The sequence below is a fragment of the Plectropomus leopardus genome, chromosome 6, assembly GCF_026936395.1.
Source record: "Plectropomus leopardus strain MGB_pleo_1.0 chromosome 6, ASM2693639v1, whole genome shotgun sequence".
In the NCBI taxonomy this organism is placed as follows: Eukaryota; Metazoa; Chordata; class Actinopteri; order Perciformes; family Serranidae; genus Plectropomus; species Plectropomus leopardus.
The window spans coordinates 2,306,541-2,331,012 of NC_142181.1; positions in this window are offsets into that span (position 1 = coordinate 2,306,541).

The following is a 24,472-nucleotide window of genomic DNA, read 5'->3' on the forward strand; positions in this document are numbered from 1 at the left end:
AGGGAACGTTCCTACAACAATGGCTAACATTACCTACAAGTTGCAATAAAGTTTTAAAGAAAACATTTAATGCAATGTTCAAAGAACGTTTTAATAATGTTTATCATTTCAAATAATGTTCCTGTGAGGTTAAATGCTGACTAAGACGTAACATTCTGAGGATGTTTTGGTGATGCTGAGAGGTGACAGATCATAGATTCTTTTATGAAACGTTCCCACAATGTTATATGAGAACAAAGGAAAAACATAAAAGCAACATTCAGAAAATGTTATTGAGGCCTGAGATTGCGGACATTTTTTTTTAGATAGAAATGTAATGCAATATGATATATTAACAAAAAACAAAAAATGTAAACTTTTTAAAAAAATGTTTACAGAGAATGTTGCCCGAACTTTAAGAAGAATGTTCTGGGAACATAAAAACTTGCCACTGAAAATGTTCCTGTAACATTGCATTGGTTGCACTGTACCGTTCTCAGAACGTTTTTAGAACCAAAAATTGCAAGCTGGGTATGTTATTTTCCATATTATGCAGCTTCGGAAAGCCATATAGTAAATGGTTGCATCTAAACAGTAAATCATGCAGTGCTGCATCGTTCATGCATGTCAGTGATAGTTTGTTGTACCTGCATGAACATTATTACGATTCTTGCAGAACAAGAAATCAGCTTTATATTAGAGATGCTGTTTGTGTGACCAATCACGCTGCTCCTGAGTGACTCATTTGTGGCTGCATTTGTCCCCTCTCTCTCCTCCTTCAGTCTCTCTCCTCCGTCAGTCTCTCCTCCTCCTTCAGTCTCTCTCCTCCTTCAGTCTCTTTCCTTCTCCGGTCTCTCTCCTCCTTCAGTCTCTCTCCTCCTCCTCCAGTCTCTCCTCCTCTCCTCTCCCTGCTGCTGTGTGCTCAGGAGCATATGTGTCTGTGATGTTTGCTTGTTGTCGGCTCTTTCTATCCGTCCCTTGATTGCGCCCGGGTAAGAAAATGAAAAGGATGATCTAATTGAACAACTTTAAAGCATGTGGCCCATTTCATGTAGTCCTTTGGAACAGCCCTCATTTTGCCGTTGTTACCCAGCCGAGCGTGTCTGCGCTGAAGGTCAGCTGTCTGCCTCCGACAACATGCACGAAATGTAAAATCAGGCTCTCTCCCCTTACTCCCTCTCCTTCCTTCGTTCCCCCGGCGTCTCACCCGTCTTTCTTCTCTTCTCGAGCACTGATCCCAGGCCTAATCCAAGCACAAATACATCCACAGACAGCTGGGTCTGAGCGTGTGTGTGTGTCTGTGTGTGTTCATGTCGGGTGTGCGGAGGCAGACATGAGTATTTTTGGAACAGCTAATATTTTATGCCTGCGTGCTTCTTGTTACTGAATTTTCTGAAGCAAATTTCATACTTTGCATGGCGTTCATATTGTTGCTATATTTTTTTCTTTGCAAAAAAATAAAAACAGTATGTTGCAATGGGCCCTATGCTGCATGGGGTCTGCAAATCCAAAAATTAAAGTGTGCTGAACTCACAGCACATATGCATTCACAAAGACATGAAATTAATTTGACAACCTCTTTTTTTCTCATTTTGCAAAAATCTTTGTTTACCCACAATTCAATTGGGAGGTGAAAATGATGGTGCATGGCATAACACTTTGGCGAGATGCCTACAAAGCTGCATGTCGCTGTTTTACAGGCTGCTTTTTGGACACCAGATGTGGATGTTATTACTGCTTTTCCAGCGGGGATAGTGACACAAAAAGTGGTTGTTTTTTTTGTTTTTGAGCAGGGATTGTGTCCTCAAAACCAGGTAAGTGTTTTTGTGTATAAACCCAAACACACATTAACCTTTTGAAACCTCAGCATGTTGGTTTGATTTCTTTCAGAAATATGTGGAGAAGACAAGGCCCGAAATCCCCAAAACGATCAAAGAAACAAGTAAAAAGTTACAACAAAATGACCTGAAAATAACAAGAAAAGTGAAAGTTTTTTACAAGTAATAAAAAAGTAAAAAACAATAACAAGCAACACAATATCTTATGAAAGTGCTGAAAATAATATTATATTTGTATATATTTTACTTTTTATTTCATTTTTTAAACAATCCTCCCCTCACTTTTAAAACTATTTTCAAGGTAATTTTCTTGTCACCTTTTTTTCTAATTTCTTGCACTTTGTGGGGCATGTAAAGTGGCCCTTGCCTTTCTTCCTTATATGTTTTAGAAGGAAATCAAACCAATGTGCTCAGGTTTCTAAGGCTTAAATAGCTTTTTAAAGGCATATGAACACAGCACAAGAAAACTGGTGTTGATCCAGGTTCTAAAAGGTTAAGTTTTAACTTATTCTCCACTTAAAATTATACAAATGTATAATGTAAAGTCTCAGTGGTTTGCAGAAACAATGCCAACATGTTTTCTGGTGACTTTGTCCGGCTGCGTCGTCAAGTTGACGCGTTGCATGTGGACGTGTCGCATGTGGACGCGTCGCATGTGGACGTGCCTGCTGCCATCCAGCTGTCCGCCAGCGTATTAAAAACAACGCCACTGGTTCGAGTGTGTTATCATCTGACTGTGCACGTTGCATGTGGCACACAGAAGCTTTCTTTTGGCATCACACTCGTACGCCGAAAGCACCGACAGAGCGGCGCTATTTGACGAGTTCGGAGGGAGAATGTGTTGTACACAGAGGAAAACAGGATGGGAAATACTGTTTTTTAGGCGGGAAATACTTTTTACACAAGACTGGACCAACATGATAACATGACAGAAAGCATAATTTAATAAAAACCAAACAAAAAGAAGAAGCCCTCTGAGGTTGAAGGAGGTGTGAAGGGGTTTGCAGGTGAGTCAGGTGCATCTGCTGCATCTCCATCTAACTTTCTCTCTCATCCTGTCTCCCCCCACAGCTCTCCGTGTCCGTCCCAGTCTGCGTCTCTCTGCCACACACACCTCTCTGCCTAGTATTTAAGTCTATTCACCATCCCTCTGAATGAGATCTCCCGCCAGACAGAGTAAACAATATCTGGCAGAGAGACAGAGAGGCATACAGAATAGAGGATTCACTCGCCTCTATTAGCATCTTGTCTGTCTTAGAGGAACAGAGAGCGCCAGAGTGGAGGATTCTGGGATAGACTGCCCCAGCTGACAGCGTCTCCTCCGCTCAGAACCGCAGGGGTCAAGGGCCCGAAGTCCTTCATTTTTCTTTTTTCTGTCTGTGCATTTCAGCTTATTTTCAGCCACGACGGGAACATGCCTCTCTGAGTGGAGCGTCGGGAAAGTTGTCAGCTTTCATGTCCCCCTCAGTCTGTACCGTCTTTAAATTTCTTTCCGTTCCTCTCAAGTGCGAAAAAAAACTTCAGATCATGAGTTTACAACGGCCCGGGCTCGCTCTTCAATTCACAGAGACGACTCTCCGGCACTCATGAGCATGTGTGAACCCCCCGTTATCTGCGGCGCGTTTCATTTCTCGATACTTTTTGACTGTGTTTTCTCTTCTTTCCGTTTTAATGCTTAGATTTAAGTAAGTCTTTGATCTATTTATGTTCTCACTCAAACACTCTCCTCGCTCCTAAAGATGAAATACTTGAAAGCAGCGCAGCCAACCAACTCCATTATTTGTTTTACATCAAAAGTTTCATTAATTATTCCATTAGCTGAAAGGCAGGGGCTGCTGGGAGAAGGAGACAGAAACAGCGCATGAAGAGATGATGTTGAAGGAGAGTATGAGCTGACCGCCATTCACTTTTTTTTCTGTCTGAAGGAGATACGAAGGTGAGCTGCAGCGAGAGGAACTACAGTTTGACCGATATGTTTTTCAAGGCTGTGGTGTTATTATACGCCGATAGACGGCAGCATGATACGCCGCTGGACGCGTCAGGTTGAAATGCTGCCAGTAACAATAGCATGATGGTCCCTATAGTGCGGGAGGGAGGGGTGGTGGATGGATCCAACAAACCCTGGACTTTCATGTTCGAGTCTGGTGTCTGCTTCCTGTCTTTTTCTGCGTCTTACCATGTGCATGAGCTTTTGTGCAGCTTAATTCCACCATGTGCATCTTTTGCCTAAACCTGATCATTCGTGCCTCCATGTGCGTTTGTTGCCTTTCCGGTGTTGGTTGCCATGAGCTTTTGTGCAGCTTTAATTCCTTGTGTTGACATCACGGCATCCTGGAAGATCAACAGCAGACACAGGAAGATACCTAGAGCGTAATACGCAGAAGTCCACTGCAAAGTGGCAATATGTGATGACTTGGGCTGAGAATGCGTTGGTATAATTATGTGATAAAACAACAATAAAAGGATAAAGCAGACATGTGCTGTAAAAGTTGTAAACTACAGTGACCTACCGCATCTACCTATGATGTTTTAGGTATCTTTCTGCATCAGCAGAACGTTTCCTCCGGCTTCATTCTCATGCGACGCCATCTGAGCGTGTTGCATGTGAACGAGCCGTCTGACCGCTCTCTGATCTGACACCATCCAGCCGCGCTCTGGTTGGACGCAGATGGGTGCTTTTGGCATCACGCTCGATCACCTTTGTTTTTACCTCCAAAAGTAAGACAACTTTAGGAGGTAAGTATGGAGGAGTTTTTACGTCTCACAGCTGATCTAATGAGTATCACTCGTATGAGAGCAAAATGGCCACGAGTCGGAAATTACCAACAGATTTCTACATCCTGAAGAATTTAAATCACGTGACCCAGAAGTCATGCGTGTAATGCCAATAACAAGACCTGAGTCTCCGCACTTCTGAGGACTCGGATCAAAATGCGTCATTAGAATCAGTTGAGGTTGAGTTTAAGGGCAGCCAGTGTAGTGCTGCTAAAGTGCATCATAACTTTCTCTCAGCTGCTTTTGTTTTAATACAGCAACAACATCAGACACGTATGAGGGTAAACTGGTACATCGTTTGTGGCTGTTAGAGAGAAGATAGAAGTTGCGATCCAGGGAAGGGGATAAAAAGAGAAACAGGGTGGTGGTGACAGGCGAGGTCGGGCAGAGGAAGAAAATCTAATATGAAAATGAAAATGTAAATGTGTTGAGGGAAGGGGGGGGGGTTAGTGGTTAGCAGTTTTTCAAGCCGGCCCTAATCTTCCCTCGGCGGGGCCCAGATAGCGATCGCTAACAGGAGGCCAGCGCCGGGGCTCCTTTGAAATGCAGAGCGGCTCTGTGTGTAAATTGGAGGCGCCCCGGCAGTGCCGGCAGATGACACGTGGCACTTGCGACCCTCAGCGCCCGTCCAGGGGCCACAACGCCACAAAGGTAAATCTTGCACATCAGACAATTTCATTTTCAGCACAGAGGGGACGAATCGCACAATACCTGGATCCTTTCAGATGATAATGTCCCCCCCCAGAGGCGGATCATCATTTAGATTTCCTCACTCTGTCCCGCTCTGTGCTGACATGTAAACTCAGCCTGATGAACAGGAGCAGTACTGAATGTGCCTGTTTTTTTTTGGTTTTTTTTGCAGATATGAACGCATTAGATCTACAGCTGAACTTTACCTCACAAAGAAGCGCACAGATCCTTGAACTGGTGACAGTTTTTGGTCAGCATCTAGGAGGCACCCTGCTGTGATGTCAAAAAAGAGGCAAACTTCAACGCGGGCAGCCGTCTATGGTGCCATGCAGAGGTGAGGAGTGAATACGGATTATACAACAAGTAGATCCGACAAAGAAATCGGATTTATCCGTAACACATTTAGAATATGCTGAAATCTGCGAGACAGCAAACCTTCCTCATCACTATAACAAACACGTTTTTTCTTAATCACTGCTCTTAAAGAACTCTTTTGATTATCAGACCATTTCAGGCAGGAGACACGAGGCATTAAATAATAGTTTCAACAGTAACATCTTTACATCGCAAAATTGAAAACTCATCAGTGAAAATGCAGCTGAGCAAATGAAAAGTAACAGCCAGCTCACTCATGGTGTAAACTACAAACACAAAGATGACAAAACCAACATAAACCACCGTGTCCTGAACAGACACATTATAAACTCTGACCAAAAGTGACATTTGTGTGAACGTAAAACGGCACACTTAACTGCAAGCTAAAAACCACTCAGTCCAGCACGAGGCACGATGGGAAATGTAGGCTAAGTGTTTGTGGTTAGCATTAAAAAGGTTGTTTTTAAAAGGCCTAACGCCATCAAAAAGCAGAATGAAGAAGAATATTTCGTTAGATAACATGTTGTGAATTTTGGAAATTAACTCTCTTTTTTTCAATAATTTCAACTTTTGAACTTTACCTTGTCATTCTCTGGCATCCTTCATCAGTTGTGTCGTGATACTGAGCTGCCAGCTTAAAAACACAGCTACACCAACGCCTAAAGCCATCTTTCCCAAAACGCCAACAGCAGACACAGGAGTATACCTAGAGTGTAAAATTTAGAAAGTCTACTGACAAGCAGCGATAAGTGAAGACTTGGGATGAGAACGTATCGCATGATCTCTTCTTTTTTTACTTAAACACTGTGTGAGCAGTGTTACTACCCCCCATGGTGGCCCCATTTCACAATTATACCTTTTATACAGGCATTGGCAGCATAATGGTGTGATATTCCCGCCTTCCCTGTCACACAGTAAAAAAATTAAAATAAAATAATAATCTGTTTTTAGAGAAAAAAGGCAGCTGTGGCAAAAATATGTAAATTTTACAATCTAAAACTGTTTTAATTAAAAAAATCTTAAAACCCCCAAATTAAATCAATATTTGAAAATCTACACATCAGAACAAAATTATTTTTCTTTCGATTTTAAATAGCTGTTATGAGCAGGTTAAATAACGTTGTTTTTTGTTGTCAATGTTCTAATATTTATGCCAAAAAAGATTTTGTTGTAGTTTTTTTCGAGTAAACATCAGTTGAAAAGTTCAACATTCAAATGTAACACTTAAATGTATGAAATCCACCGTAAAATCTATTTTGATTAATATTTAAAGCATAACGTTTGAATTTGTAAAGAGTAATACGGTTCCTTTCTTTAAAAATCAGACCTTAAAACCCTTATTTTAGCAGTCATTTTGTAATTTTAACAGAATTGCACTATGTTTAGTTTAACATTTTTCTTGTGTTTTAACTGCAGTAAATTTTACAAAGAAACACAATTATTAATATATTCCTACTTTAAAATAAGCAGTTTTGTTTGGTTCAGTGCTTCACAAAATATAACTGAACGATTCTTTTTCTATTTGCAGTTTTATGGTGTCATGATTTTACATCACTTTGCTGTTATTTACAGACATTTTTCACAGTGTGCTTTTTTAAAATGCTACAAAGGTATTTCAGCATTAAATCATGAGTTCAGTTTTAAAAGGATTCGATCTTTAAAGTGCAACAAACACCGGATGAGTCAAACATTCAGAAGAAATACTTTCGCAGTAGAGTTTTGCTCCTTTTTTCATTCTTCTAAACTTTTTGTCTAACGTCACTGAAGTCATTTTTCCCTCATTTTGTTTCCCTGGCTGATACTCTCTGACAAATCGCCCTCAAAAGAGGAAGTGGAAAGCCAACAACGCTTCTGTCGCACATTTCCATGCTATCAACAAACTATAATCCACAGCCGGCTCCCACTTTGTCTCCTCCCCTCCAGCCTTTGTTCCTGCAGGGCTGCTGCTGCAGACGAGGACGCACGGCGGCTGTTCCACCAACTTACCAAACCGAGCCCCTCTTCCCATGATCCTCCTCTCTCAGCCTCCTTCTTAGTCAGTCTATTACATGGCGGCTCATGTTCAGACACATGTTCCTCGGCTCTCTGCGTCTCATTGTATTTCACAGTGGCTTACGCCGGCTGTAATCGCTCGATGCTAACAGTCATGGAGCCGCCTCATATTGAGCAGCTCCGTGAAAATAATATCTAGTGATGTTCCCTCTCTTGGCTTATGAAACTGAAAAAGATGGTGCTGGACGCTCTTATCTACCGCCCCATGTAGCATGAGAGCTAACAGCATCAAAACGCTGCAATTCTGCCTGTAAATATGAAAAAAGAGTACTAAATAAATAAATCGAGTGCACAGGATGCTATTGTGTGGCCCCCAGATAGATTCTTGTCCTCATTTTGATGAATTCGTTACCTAATTTTGGTTCGGCAGTTCTTGGTCTGCTCCCACACTACCTCTGTGTTTTCATCACGCAGTAAAAGTACAGGACAGTACTCGCTGCGTTCTCAGGACCTCTTTGCTCTCAGTCCTAAACGCTAGAACAGAAATAGGGGGAAAAAAAGGGCTTTTGGGTATTCTGCACCATCAGCCTGGAATTTGAAACTAAAGGAGCTGGTGTCCTTGAATGTTTTTAAATCGTGTTTTAAATGTTTTAAAGACTTAGAAGCAGATTCTACAGGATGTGGATGTTTTTAGTCTGCTCACTACGAGAAAATTATCTTTTCATGCAAATTTTAGTGTGACTCGTATTTTCTTTCCCTTTATGTCTCTCTGCAACTTTGTGTTCTCAATGATGACTCTTTCCTGGAAAAGAGATTCTTAATCTCAATGGGACCTACCTTGTTAAAAAAATAAATAAAAATAATAAAAATAATAAATTCCCTCGTTTCGGTTAATTCATTCCCTTGTTTTGGTGACGTAAGATTTTGGGTAGAACTCATATTCAGTATTCGTCAGACAGTCGCTCCGGACAGAGAGGCGTCTTCTTTACTCCGGCGTTACACTGGCATGTCTCTGTTGTCTTACAGCACTGGACAAATGAGACACACGTCTTTTTCATTAATTTCAGTGCTTTTTGTATGTTATACTAATATTTTTAGTAAAAATTCAGCTTTTTTTCCCAATAGCTCCTAAGTCATTTGATTCCGCATTTAATGACGATTTTTTTTACTACACTGGACAAATGAGACACACCTCTTCTTCATTGGATTTAGTTCTTATATTTTATATTAATTTTCTTAGTAAAAATTCAGCTTTTTTATCAGTTGCTTGCATGTCATACGACTGAGTGACCCCAAAACGATGTCAAGTTGTTTAACTACACTGGACAAATGAAACACACCTATTTTTGCACTGGATTCAGTGCTTCTTATATTTTATATTAATATTTTTAGTACAAATCGAGCTTTTTTTTTTTCAATACCTCCTATGTCATGTGACCAAGTGACCCCAAAGCAATGCCAGCCTGTTTTACTACACTGAACAACATCTTTTTTAATTGTTTTTAGTGCATTTACTCATTCATAAGAAAATGTTTTAGGATAATTCAGCATTTTGTCATGTGACTTCAAATCAGTGGCAACTTGTTTTACTGCAGGAGGCAAACGAGACACACCTGTTTTCCTGTGGGTGTTCATGCTTCTTATATTTTATATATTTATTTTCATAAATATGATAATTATATAAGAATCTACAAAACCAGTGATAAAGAGGTGTGCCTCGCCTCTTTTTCATTGGTTTAGCGCTTCTTATATTTTAAATGAAAATGTTTATAAACTATATAATTATGTAATATCAGAAGCACTAAAACAGTGATAAAGAGGTGAGTCCGCCGTGTGAACGTCGGAGCTGGGCGCTTTTATCTGCTGCTGAAGATGGAAAAGCTAAAGTCTCATGTAGCATGAGAGCTAACAGCATCAAAACTTTGCAGTTCTGCCTGTAAATAAGAAAAAAAATAGCGCAACTGGTGAGAAAAGAAAAAGAAAAAGACATATTTCAGCGAGCTTACTGGCATGACTGGCAGCACTACGCAGCATGCTAACAGGGATCTGGCTTGGACCGGAGCCCCCTCCTCCCTCACCTCCACAGTCCCCTATTCCAGCACTACACTTGCCTGCGGCCCCCGCATATAGATGGAAAGTGACACCGTGATTGTGTGCGGGGCTCGGCCACGCTCAGATGAGGGTGTCACTTCTGCCTAGCCTGATTGCCACATTCGGCGGGCACGGCGGCAAGGAGTTAAATTGAGGGAGAAAAGGTCAGGAGCCAGTGGTCATCTGCTCTCCCTCTCTCTCCCCCAAATTACTTGTCCTCCAGGAGGGGAATGAAAACAGACAGGGACCCGGCCCGGGCACCTGAAGCCTGGGAGATGATCCGCGAGGCCGGCGAGCCACCGGGAGAGGAATGTGAACGAGGGTTGGAGGTGAAAAATAAAAGAGGTGGTGGTGGGGGATCAGGTGTGTGTGTGAACGAGAGAGAATAGCTGGTAAAGGTGTCACATTCGGGCGAGTGCACAAAGCAAGCGATGCTGCTGTAGGAAAAAAAAAAAAAAGACAGACGGTCACGGCGTGAGTGAAGTCCCGGAGATAGCTGCTGAGCGTCTGAATGCAGAGCGGAGGCTTCTTCTCAGCTGTGAGCGTGACGCAGAGTCTAGACGGCAAAATACAATCTGTGGCAAATACACTCGTCTTTCCATACCCGATGAAGAAAAACGGAACAAACGCAGTGTTAATATAACACTCACATGCTGTATAAGAGAGCAGAGGACCTCTGAGGAGCTGAGCTGACTCCCAACTGACTCACAACCACCAGGAGGAAGAGGAGCGCTTTCCGAAACCATTTAAAACAACACTGACTTTTCAGCACTAAAGTCTTTTTTACGCTGTTATTTACGTCATTGTATATCTCAATACCGCTCACGGTGCTTTTAAAATTTGTATTTTCTTTAAAGTCTTTGAACTGCTTGTCTTGCTCTTTTGTACCGAACTCTAAAATAGCGCCGCTCTGTCAGTGCTTTTGGCGCCAAAAAGCCACTTTCCGCGGGCGACTGGAATGGACGCCTCACATAACACAGTCAAACAGAACCGGTGGCGTTGTTGACATACACTGGCGGACACCCACGCGCAACGTGCACTGGCGGCGTCACTTGACAACGCCATCAGACGAAACAGTTCGTGTGCATCTAAAACGCTGAAGGACTGCGAGCATCATATGACCTGATGACTTTTTGTGTGTCCTGTTTGCTTTGCAATGTTATTCCACATGTATATGTATGTATATGTACCGCTTTTAATCTACCGCTTAAAATGTGTATATTCTTTTAGTCTTGCTCTTTTTTGTCTGATTGTTTTTGTTCCTTTTTAAATAAATTTAAACTAAACTTTTGTATCTGCATGGAAAAACCTTCCATTACTCACAGACCACGTGATCATCAGTGAAAAACATTCGATCCCTGAACAGATACAGATGTGTTTATCAGGTAGTTATCAAGTATTTTTAGAGCCCGCGGGCAAATTGGCAGTCAATCAGACTGACAGACAGACAGACTAGCAGACAGTGAAAGTATAACATAAAGCACTTCATACAATATACAAATACTCGCGTGCACGCACACAAACACACGTACACATACATGGACACACACACACACACACACACACACACACACACACACACACACACACACACACACACACACACACACACACACACACACGTACACATGCACATGGGTGAAAAAGCAAGACTTTGTAATTAATTCCAGAACTGAAATAAGAGTACTAATTAAAACCAGGAATTGAGGAAACGCTACCATAAGTGAGGAAACACAAGAGACAGAATAAAATTGATAAAAATATAAAAATAAATAAATATAATATTAATAATAAGTAAGTAAATAAATGGATAAAAATACAAATAATAATAATAGAAAAAATGTTAAAACTAATATATATATATATATATATATATATATATATATATATATATATATATATATATATATATATATATATATATATAAAAGTCAATAAATAAACCAGAGCAGGGAAATAACCAAAAATAAAAAATAGCCAATATAAAACCTATAGATAAGATAAAACAATAAATAAATATGATATTAAGAATTAATAAATAAATGAAAGGATGACAGCACAAATAATAATAATAATAGATAAAAATGTTAAAAATAATAAAATAATTTGCCATCTGGTAAAAAAAGACTAAAATGTATAAACAAATAGTCAATCAATAAACCAGAGCAGGATAAAATCACTGCTTTTTACTTCAAAAAATCTGCTAGAGATGATAAACAACTAATGACGACTTACCTACACTAAATCATACAACAAAAGTGACGCTTTATTGTGTAATGATGTATTTATTGTAGCACAATTCCTCCATTGCACCTTTTTTTAAACATACATTTTGTGTTTTGTATATTTATTTCTAATTTTATATTTTCATACTGCCTCTACATATTTACTTCATCTCATTCTCTTTAAAGTTACTATTTTTATTCTTTCTCTGTCTTAATTACTTTGCACCAAGACACCGAGTTAATTTCCTTGTTTGTGCAAATGCACTTTGCAATAAAAGCAGATTGTGATTATTGTGTGCCGAGTCTCTGATTTGACCACGTCAGCCTCCTGCAGAGCACACGCTGCTCGCCGCACATCCTAACACACACACGCACACGCCGTCCTCCTCTGCTCCCATTAGGTGGCGCTGTGTGCCAGCTCCTCTCTCTGACACCGTCCCATGATGATGTGCATCACATACAGTATGACACAGCTGCCAGCCTCTGGCGGTGCGTTGGCGTGCACCTGCGGGGGCCGCTGATGCAGAACTTGGGCCTTACAGTACAGGACTGCTAACAATTAAACTAAAATGGCATCCTATCGCCGTCCGGCCACTCTTTTGCACCGGGGCAATTAACCTGCTAATAATACAATGAGCACAAGTCCCCCTCCTCATCCAGCACACACACACACACACACACACACACACACACACACACACACAAAGCCTCCTCCCTCCTTGAGCTCGCAGCCCCTCAGGCCATAGGAGAGCCATTGGATTAGAGGATGCTAGCAGAGATAGTTTAACGTAATGAACCATCAAGATGACGACTATTAAAGATGATTTGCGGCGTTGCAGCGCGGAGAGGAGATAGGAAGAGCAACCTGACTTTGGCTGACAGTCCTGTTAACCCTTTATTCCGTCATTGTTGGCCAGATAAAGATTAAAGAAGGCCCGTCTCTCCCTCAGACAGGAGGGACACGATGAACGGAGCACGCTGATCCTCACAGTTTTGAACGATGGGAGTGTGTTCCCAGCATGCATCTGAGGGATGCTGATGCACAAAAGAGTTTCTGCGAGAGAAGAGCTAATCGAGCACAAAGGTCTTTTATTGTGAAGCACTAAAACAGAAAAAAAAAAAAGATTGTTGAAAAGTTTGAACCGGATATATTTTCATTTGTGTGCATCAGGTCTGATTTGACTTTCAGTATTTCACTGTTCTACCTGTAATACCTTCCTATAATATTTTCCTATTTATTGTGATTTACATGTGCCTCGTATATACATTTATCTACTGCAGATTAATGAAATGTTCATGTATGTTTCATGTATGATGTATAAAAAATATTTGAAAACTATCTTTTTTTTTTTACAAAACATAGGGAAAAAAGGCAATGAGCAACTTGGCAGGAAATGTTCCACAAATTACAAAAAAACTAATTTATAAAATTATTTTGAAAATGCTGGGGAAAAAATAAAAAGCTAGGGGAAAAGAATATTTATTATTATTGTAATTACATATTTAGAAATTTTATTCTGTTAAAAATGATTACATATATTGGATTTTCTTTTACTTTATCTTTTTGGTTGTTTATACTAATGTTTAGGTAATTTTCTTGTACTTTCCACTAACTTCTTGCTAATTTTGGGGTCATTTGGATAGGTTTCAAAGGGTTAATGCTGAAATAACATGGTATGTTACTGGATGTTTGTATTTGTGCCTCAACAGAAAGCTAATCAACTACAAACTACTATCATCTTTTTTTTCTGATTGAAATATTTTTGGGATTCACACAGTTGGTGAAGAAAACAAACATTTTGTTGAAAATCACTTTAACACTTTAACTGCTCAGCCGTTTGATAGAGCACATTTTGAGTCAGGAGATTTGAATGAAAAACGTGTTGAACTGAACTCAGTCTGAGCTGTCTCGACCTTCGGTTTAGGCATGTTGATATAAAATAATCCGCTAGATGTCGCTGCGTCTTTAAACAGTCCGCCTTTTCATTTCGCCTCCTGCAGGAAGTTACTGTCAATAAATCAATACTCTAGACACTCGTCACTCTTTATTTAACATGTTGTCTTACTGAGATTTATGGAACTTTATACAAAAAATAAAAATCGAATAAGGATTTTTTTTTAAACATGCTCTACCAAAAACAGTTCATTTGGCCTTTCATGCTGAAGGTAGTGCTGCAAACATATTAAATTTACAATTTTCATGACATAAATAAGGGATGAATATTCACTGGTGTTGATACCATGCATTTCACGTTCTTTCATTATTTGTTTGAGGAGAAAAAGTATGATTGCAATGATAAATATACAGAATATATACCTGGAAATAAAACTCGTACTGGTGATAGTACTAATTGACTGACTGGGTTTGATCAGGTGACGTCCATATATGGACGTCCTTGGTCACATGCTGAGTATTATGTGATGAAGACATCATCTCAAAATATTGCAGCTGCACTCGATAAGTGTGTTTTGGGAGATATTTGCTGTGTGGCGCCCTTTCTTCGTTTTACACGTTAACTTTCTAAGTAGTAACTTTTTTTTTTAAAAGAAGACAGCGAGATGAGGTTAAAAAAACATTAAAAAAGTCAAATTGTCAATCAAGTCTATTTTTTCACATGTAAAATATTAATTACGCCAATAAAGAAATAAAGAAAATGAGGTTGCTGCTGTATTCTGAATCACATCTGCAGTTCAAAATCAGTATTTTTTAAAAACTTCATTACTTTGTTTTATTTAATTGAAGCATGGAAGTTAATTCTTAACCTCTGAAATGGTGGTTTGATAAAATACAGCTTTCTGTACTTTTTGAATCACACCTGCAGTTAGAATTGATTCTATAAAAAACAGCAAAATGATTCTTTATCATTCCTTAAAACTAAAATGTTAAAATGCATGATATAAACAAAAAGCAGGGGCAGTTTTTTTATGACAGATATTATCTTTAGGTATCAAGTTTCAGATGAAAACGTGTGCTGCGTTATGTGTTGTTCTGATACGTTTTGCAGCGAGCGTTGTCCTGAACCTGCTGTGTCTCCTGTTGTGATGCAGGCCTCGTCACTCAGCCTTTATTTACCATCCAGCATCACGAGCATGAATGTAAAGACCGAGCGGAGCCCCTCGCCGGCGTCTGCAGACCTCACTCAATCTCCAAATATCTCTGCAAGCAGAGGACCAGATTGAATTTTCCTCCGGAGTCTCCCAGGATGAGAGCGGACGTCACTGGAGGATACTTCCCTCTCTACGCCTCCTGCCGCGGCCCTATAGATGCACGCCTCAGATATTTCTCCCCAGACGGGAGCGAAGGCGTCGGCCGTGCTGCGGGGGGAAAACGCTCTGGATTCGCTTTAGATTTTACATCTAGTCAACAGTGGGAATACGCCGATAAACAAAAGAAAGTCCATCTGGCATGAAACGCTGCGTCCTCGGAGAGCAGGAGCGTGTTTTCTAGATTGGAGTTCTTATAGCTGATCCCCAATATAGAGATAGTCACACAAAAGGAACAAAGCGCTCTGTGTTTGCCTCGACATTCTTTGATAATTTCAGAGCTAATTTCCCCCATTGTCATTTCAGCTACCACTGTGGCCCATCTATGTGTGTGTGTGTGTGTGTGTGTGTGTGTGTGTGTGTGTGTGTGTGTGTGTGTGTGTGTATGTGTTCTGTAAGCAGGATAGGAGAATAAATATTTACCATCTGTGGTGTTTTTCCTCCTCTCTCTCTCTCTCTATCCGCCATGCAAGATTCCGGCACTTTTTCTTTTTTTTTTATATCAGTGCTGGAGTTCAGCCATGGGCCTTTTTAATTTTCTGCTTTTGTGTTTTTAGCTGAGATTGACAGGCTGCTCTCTCCCTGGAGCATTGTTCTATTAATCTGTTTAATATGCTACAGAAACATTCGAGTGCCGGAACAGGCAGCCGGGGTAATGGAAATCGCAGCAGGTAAAGGCGGGCTTGCATATCTGACGACCGGAGAGGGGGCAAGAGAGGCGCAATAGTCGGCTCGCCGTGGCGCTGTAATGGTGTTTGAACCCCCCCCGCCCCCCGCCCCTCCCCACCTGATGACCTTGCATGGATAGACAGGCAGATGGACAGAGCGCGTCCCTTCACATATTTTCTCCCCGCCGTCGCTCGCCATCAGCCGTCCCTGCAGATTCTTCATAAGATGCACAGTTAAAAGCAAGCCTGGCTGACTTCCTGCGCGCCATCTACAAGCGCTGAACTGCAGCGGCGCGGGGGTAAGAGTGAGGCATGTGCATTGAGAAGTGACCGCCAGCTGAGCGCTATACGTTCAAAAATGGTAAGTAAATGCCAATGTATAATTGTACACCCCCCCTCCCCATCCTCCCTTTTTCCTCCTCGCGGCCCCTCCTGCTGAGGCAATGAGTTGTGGTTTAATTAACTCTGCCTTAATGGGTGCACAGCAAGACGGAGGTGGGGTGGAGGGGAGGGGAAGAGGGGTGTTGGAGGTCGCAGGTTTGCGGCACGTGGCGCTCCGTAACGGCGCTGTCCCCGAGAGATAAGCTGGAAAGTGTTCACAAAAAAGCTCTGCCCCTGACATGCTGCCTGGGCTAAAGACAGTGGACACTGTGCGGAGACAATGACAGTCCAGCTCGTAGGCTGAGGAGTGAATAGAGCGAGCGCAGCGCTAATGACACAAGAGCGAGATAAGTATGCACAGGAATTCATCCTCAAAGACTTTACAGTCTCGCAGACAAGGTCTAACCTCGCTTTATCCTCCACGTAACGCACGGAGCGTAATGTGCTGATACTCTGACTTAGGTTAAGCTTTTGATCAGCCTGTTATCCCGGACTGGCCTGGGGATAAAAAACAAAGGAGTCACAACTGGATTTTCGGAGCGCGATGACACTAAGAGCAAAGATATTCCGGGGGAAGGATTTGTCACTTTTGCTTTTCCCTGAACTGACAGAGAAGACCTCAAAGGAAACTGGAAATACTGCCACACAGTTGTACGCCTCTGCAAACCAGTCAAGTTGGGCTCCTAGTTCACATCCATGTGTGTGAAAACACGGATGCTTCACACGCAGAAGATCTCTACAATCAGCACAGTTTCAAGATCAGTGCCACAAATTCAGAAACTGTCAAAATGTCTCCCCTTCTGTTCCTGAGTTATGACGTTGAGTAACAGCTAACAGTAACATTACCTTTGACTTCTTGGATATGAAATGTCAGAACTATAACAATATTATATCCTAATAGATGTGTGTGTAAAGTGTATGAATTCTTGAGTTCTGGCCAAAAACACGTGTTATGAGGTCACCGTGACCTTGACCTTTGACCACGAGATTCTAAACAGTTCACTCTTGAGTCCACTTGTATGTTTGTGCCAAATTTGAAGACATTTCCTCAAGTGTTCTAGAGAATGAATGAGAGGGACGCAATGTCACAGTGACCTGTGACACCAAAATCGAATCAGTTCATCGTTGAGCCCAAGTGGACGTTTGTGTCAAACTTGAAAATATTCCCTCAAGGTCTTCTTGAGATACTGCTTTCACAAGATTGAGACAAATGCAAGGTCAATGTGACCTTGACTTTTGATGACAAAAATGTAATCAGGTCATCTTTAAATTCACTCTAACGTTTGTGCCAAGTTTGAAAAAAATCCCTCGAGGTGTTCTTGAGATATCATGTTGACAAAATTGAGGAGGTCACAGTGACCTTGACATTTGACCTTTGACCGTCAAAATCTTTATCCTTGATTATAAAAGTTACGCATGACAGCAAACCTTCCTCATCACTGAAAGTAATACTCTGCCACTTCTATAATAATGAAATTTCCGACCAGCCAACTCACTCATGGTGTAGACTACAAAACTAACACGCAGATGTCAGAACCACCATAAACCACCATGTTCTGAACAGACACATTAGAAACACTGACAAAAAGGGACATTTGCTTTTTGGAACATAAAACAGCAAACTTAAAGGTAAACTAAAAACCAGCACGAGGCATGATGGGAAACAGGCTAAGTGATTGGGACCGCAGTGAAGAGGCTAAACGAATGAAGCTGAATGTTTTGTTAGATAACAACATGCTCTGAAGTTTGGAAATGTTTACATCTATCTTTTTTTCATTCATTTTGACTTTTTAACTTTACCTTGCTCTTGAGTTTTTGGAAATGTTTGTTATCCTTCATCAGCTGTGCCGTTACACAGAGCGACTGACAGATATCTTAGTCACAACAAGACTGAGCAAACTGAGCATTTCGGTGTTTATATCTGGTGTATTTATAAAGTTTGCAATAGCACAGGATCTCTAGAAAGCATAAGCACAAGTTGACTAGCGGGCTCAACAGGGACTAAAAAACGTGTCTGTTGCAGGTCGTTAAGGGTCAACCTACTTTCTGGAGTAGTAAACTAGGTTTAATTACATATAAGATTCTACTGACGTAACTCATTGTTTTCCAGTTATTAGTCAGACTCTGTGTATATCCATGGAAATGGAAGACAACAGTCGCAAAAAGCTTTTATTTTGAGAAATAATTGCCCCAAAATATGAATACAATTTGATTATACTTTTTTTTGAAGTTGGCAATAGTTGTATAATCACAATTTAACACTCGAGGCTGTGCTTTAACGTCATTTGAGCATAACAGTGATGCTCAAATGATGTTAAAGCACACCCTCGAGATAGTCTTGAGATATTGTATTCACTAGAATGAGACAGACGAGGTCACCGGTACCTTGACCTTTGACCTATGGCCACCAAAGTCTAATCACTTTATCCTTGAGTCCAAATGGATTTATGTGCCAAATTTGAAGAAATTCCCTTGAGGTGTTCTTGAGATATCGTGTCCAAAAGTATGGACGGATGGCCGGACGGACAACCCGAGAACATAACGCCTCCGGCCTCAGCTGTCGCAGGCATGGAGGCGTGACAAAACCCGAGCGGCTGGAAGAATTCCTCTGAACGCCATCACCAATCAGTCCCCGAAAAATAATGCTCAAGTCACACGAGTGAAGCTTTCAGTTCCAACTTTCAGTGAGGTGAATCTCCGATCCAGACTCTCCACCTCTGGCTCCATCCCATACATTGTTGTCATAACACCGTGTCCAAACGCGTCTGCCTGATATCTCCCCTGCCAGTGTTTGCTTCTATTAACACCACCTCTCTGCCTTTATATCAGCCACGTAACTGAACCTGTATATCCACCGTTACAAAAAAAACCCTACTGTGCCAAAAAGAAATTAGCAGGCCTGATGGAAAGCGATTGGAAGGGAAGTTGTGAAGCAGCGTCGGGGCCTCAGATCAAAGCGAGCCACTGGTAATTAGAATACATGCTGAAGAGAAGCAGACGTCTGCACAAATCAGGATTTTAGCTGGAAAATTACCTGTTGAGCTGTTCAAATAATAAATGAGAGGCACGTCTTGGTGAAGTGGAGACTGAGACGCGGGGCTCTGCAAAGTCAGGCTCACCGGTCGCCTTGCTTTCCCAAGGCAGCGTGACAGACATCGGAGGGAAAAAAATAATCTCACCTATTTTCGGTTTCTCCCTCTATATTTCAGCCGGCGTTTGTGGAACTCTTTTCTTTACCTGCCCCCCCAAGGACAATTTTCTTTTATGGCTTTACTCGCTTTTTTGAGCATCCTTTGTTGCGATCTGCTCTTCTGCTCGGTGCTGCCTCGTGCATTAGATTCACAGCTCTTTTTGATATTATCTGTCATGGATGACTTTTAGTCATCGGTTTAATGTGGCAAAGAAGCAACGCGGGTCACTTAGATCCATCAATGCATCATTTTCAAATTAACTGTGATCTCTTGGTGTGCTTACAAAAACGAACCACATGGAAAACAATTCTTTCCCAGTGTCACTGCAGGCCTGAACTGAGACCACCTTTCTCAGAAGCTTTAAAAGCTCCTTCATGAAACTTGAGGAAGCCTTTTTGCTCTTTCTGTCACCTGCCACAAATGTGTTGTTCTTGTAGAACAGTACCCTCACACTTTTTTAATTGCTTTTTTATCAAAGAGTGAAATGAATAGATCGATACTTAACTGAAGTCAGGATAAAGTTATGTATGTCAAAGTTAATGTGTTAAAAACAAGTCTACACAAATTCATTTTAATGCCACTAATTTAAAAAAGAGTGATTAACATATGCATATTCTGTACTTGCTGTGGATGGCAGCAGAAACAAACCTCCGTGTGCAGAAATGGGTAAAGAAAGAGTTTTTCTGAATGACAAGTTCTGCTATAAAGCTCGGTCAGATCGTTCTTTCAACAAGACCAAAGTTTTCATTTACTGTCGATTTGAAGTTATCACCGGAGGACGTCGAGACTCAAATACCAAACACACAGCTGATGCACAGAGCCCTCCTCCCCCTTGCTAAAGGCAGTCCACACAGGATAGTTTGTAAAGGAGATGCCTGAACAAATATAAAAAGCTACCACAGCTTGGTCATGTTATGTTTTAGATATCCTTCTGCGTCTGCTGTTTATGCTCCAGAACGCCCCTACTGTGATGTCAACAAACGCACATGCTGGGATTATGCAGCATGTGGTTACTTTCTGCAACTAAAGCACGCGGCAACCAAAGCTGGGACGTCAACAAACCCACATGCTGGCATGGATGGTTAGGATTAGTGGAAGGAGGCACATGGTGAGGTACAGAAAAAAAAAACAATCAGAGGGGAAGCAAACACTGGACTTGCGCATGAAAGTCTGAGGTTTGTTGTATCGCGTACTTTTGCAAAAGCACTGTTGAAGTGTCGATATTTTAAGTTGAATATGAGAACAGGCCGGCTCTACATAAAGAGTGGAAGCAAAAGGAAACAGTATGCCTGGTTCTATCCAAAGGTACAAACTATGATCACAAATATCTGAAGTTTCCTAGTTAACGCGCAACTTCTTTATTTCACCATCTGAAATTTAACCAAATTGACTCTGAAATTGACACAACTGAAAAAAGGAATGTAGAAAACAAAAACTGCGCATTGCATGTGGATGTGGAAGATGGCTTTTGGCATCAACTCGTACGCTGAAAGCATTGATAGAGTGGCGCTTTTTTGACGAGTTCGGAACAAGAACGAATTGGTAAATATAACTCTTTTGGTTTCACACGGGACATGAGCATCAACCTGCCCTCCCAACCTCCCTAGACTTTCTTACGCTTTGTGCTATGGTAGTTTACCAGATTGTCACAAAAATCCCGCCGCCAGGTGTGTTTTATACCACAGCTGTGACCAGCCTTAGCATTTGATGTGTTACTCACTAAAGCAAGTAATCTAGAGTCAAGATTAAATTTTCTTTCACTTGTAGATCAGCTGGTTTCTGCTGTACTCTCAGAGTATACACAGCATGATGTGAATTCACTGTTGAGGTAGAAATGGACAACAGTACAGCTGTTTCACAGTGACTAGGCTTTGCCTCCCAGGCGATGTTGTGGGTACCTGTGTGTGTGTGTGTGTGTGTGTGTTTGCAGTGGCCGTCCGAGACTCGGCGTGCTGTAAATGTCACCCGTCATCAGGCGTTTGTGCAGCGTGTGCCCTTGTAGGAAGGGGAAAGTGCCGATGTTGCAGATCCCAGCCTTTGATTTAGACACGAAAGGCAGACCGGCAGCAAACGCACTGAGGCGTGAAGGTAAATTCCCATAATTCACAGCTGAAAGGTTAGCCAGTGGTGCGCTTTACTCCTCCCTCATGTTAGTTGCTAACAAATGTCACCTGATTGAAATAAGCACAGTTATACATTTTGTGTGTGCGGGCGTGTGTTTGCTGGTGCAGCTCCTCTAAAACTGATATACTGTGTTTTGTCAGAGGCTCTCATACAGAGTAAATCTGCAGTGTTGGTCTGCATCAGCACAGACGTCGTCCTGTAGCAGCTTCAGCCAGCCAGCTCAGACCAAGACGTCCACCTTTAGAGGAGTCTGTTACACCAACTGTTATTCTACAACTGGGTCTAAAGTTATGAGACATACTTACGTCAATCCGCAATGTAATTACGTCTTATATGTAACAAATGTACTTATTTCTCCTTGCTATAATTCTCTATGCTGGCATCAGGGCGACTGTAACAAACCACAGTTTTCCCCCCCGGGGTTCAACGAAGTATTTCTTAATTTCTGATGTTTTTCAGCTTGTATTTCTTCGCGCAACAAACACAAACATTTTAACCTAACACAGGTTTGCTTCACTCATGTTTTATCCATCAGGAGAGAAGAGCAAAAAACATGCCTTTATTTATAAGAAAACATCACTGATGATTATCTGGATTCTCACAGAGGAACGTGAACACAGACAGGAGGGCAGTTTTCCAAATCTGCTCCTTTTATTTCTCCGGCTCACCCCCTCCTTTCTCTCCTGGAGCTAAATGAACAGCCCCCCCCCCTACACACAATTGAAAATACAGCATAAATTTTACATGACAGCCCCCTGGTTCATTATGGCCCATGAGTTATTAGTTAATTTGCGGCCGTGAAATTTCTAACCACTATGAGTGAACTGAGGTGTCAAGAGTTCGCTAAATGTGGTGTGTGGAATTTGATGTTTGATGGGCACCTTCTGCATAGCTGTGTGAATGAGCGCGGCTGCAGATGTGCAAAGAAGTAGTTTAAATGATCGAGAAACTGTATCCATGACATGCCACTGTACTGTATTTTGTATCAAATAAACTGAAATTACACAAAAAACAGTATTGCAAGAATAAATCATGGCAAAAAAAAGTTTTCTTTGACTTAAGGAGAATATTTCACAGAACATGTCTCGGGTTTATTATTGGGTCACTATAATGACAAACATTACTGGTTTATCTAACCATGTAATGTAATAGCTGATGTTTCACATACAGAAATTATAGCTATTGCTAATTTCCAACTCCTGTCCCCAGTTAGACTTTTAGTAAAGAAAATGTGGGAAAAAAGAGAAATATCAAGGTTGCATGCAATAATGTGTGTACAGTTACAGTTATGGTAAAAAAAAAGACAAAAAAGTAAATATTTACAACAAGATTATATGGGATTACAACATACAGTAAAGAAAAATAAAATGAATACAAATCAATTTATGAAAGTTAAAAATGCTAAGACAATAAAGAGGAGAAAATAAAACAAATATTTCAAAAAGGGGCATGTCTTGGCGTGTCTTGGCGTGTCTTGGTGTGTCTTGGAGTGTCGTGTTAGTAAAGTTACTTTTGAAATGTAATAGGTTGCAGATTACTTGTTATGTTGTTAAAAATGTACTAACCTATGTAAGTATTAATTATTTCATCAAAGCAACTTTTTGATTACTTTTCCAACAAACAGGGCAATAAAACTGAACAAAACCTAAATGCATAAATGTTATGTTTATTCAACATATAAAGTTTTTAGCGTCTTTGTAATCACCAACATTTTGATAAGTAACTGTAATTTAGTTTTTAGGGTTTGTTTTTCTCAGTAACTGTAACTCATTGCAATAACATTTATTTTTTGAATGGTTTGGGAGATTTCTTCCTCTGAAACTTCAAGTTTTGTCTTATGTCTTATTTCATTCATATTTTATGGAGTAACCTCTATAGTGGTTAGGGTCAGTATAGGAGTGCTCAACCCATGATGGTGCAGTGGGTTTCAACCAGTTTACACTGTTTACACATCTTTCAGAGACAACTCAACACGTTCTCACGAATTATGTCCAACAGTGTTGTCAAGTGACGCCGTGCGGTGGCGCTGCATGTGGATGCAGAAGGTGGCTTTTGGCGCCACACTTGTACGCCGAAAGCACTGATGAGGTGATGCTATTTGACGAGTTGGGAATGAGAACGGGCTGGATAACTCCCAGTAAAGCATGCATTTGTTCCTGGGGGAGATAATCAAAGTTTTGAAAGGTGCAAAATATCTGATTTTCAGTATCTCCAATAAAAACACCCTGTGTTAGAAACAAAAAAGAAAAAAAAGGAGCATTTATCATCATTATCATTTATCATTTTCAATTCGATTGTAGACAAAAATCTGTTTACAACAATTCTGTTTATCTTTAAAAGTCATCCTTAAATTTCTTCTGTAAAAGTAAAAGTTTCGAATGCACATTCAGGTAGACAGGCATTTAAAAAACCGACGTCCTGCAAAACTTCCCAAACACCGACAGCGTTGAGTTTATTAGAAATGCAACTTTTGGGCAGACTTTGGATTAGGAATCACATACAAATTTCTTATGTCCAGTTAAACATTTTTGCATAATTTGGCACCTAAGATTCATCCACTGGGCGTTATGTAGACCCTGATGTAACAGTACAGTTGGCAGTTGGCAAATTCTGTTTTTAATTGTGTTCAACAGACAAAGACAACTAGTTATTTTACTAGTTATGACACATCCCATCACATAACCTAAACCCCAGCCAACAGACCAAACTTCCCTCTGCTACATCATGAAGAAAGAGCGCTGGTGTTATGTTACTTTTCTCTCTATAAAACCTTAAAAAACAACTTCAGGAGCGCGCACACGTGTGTGTGTGCGTGCATGTGTGTGTGTGTGCGTGTGTGTGTGTGTGTGTGCGTGTGCATGTGTGTGTGGCTCTGTGGG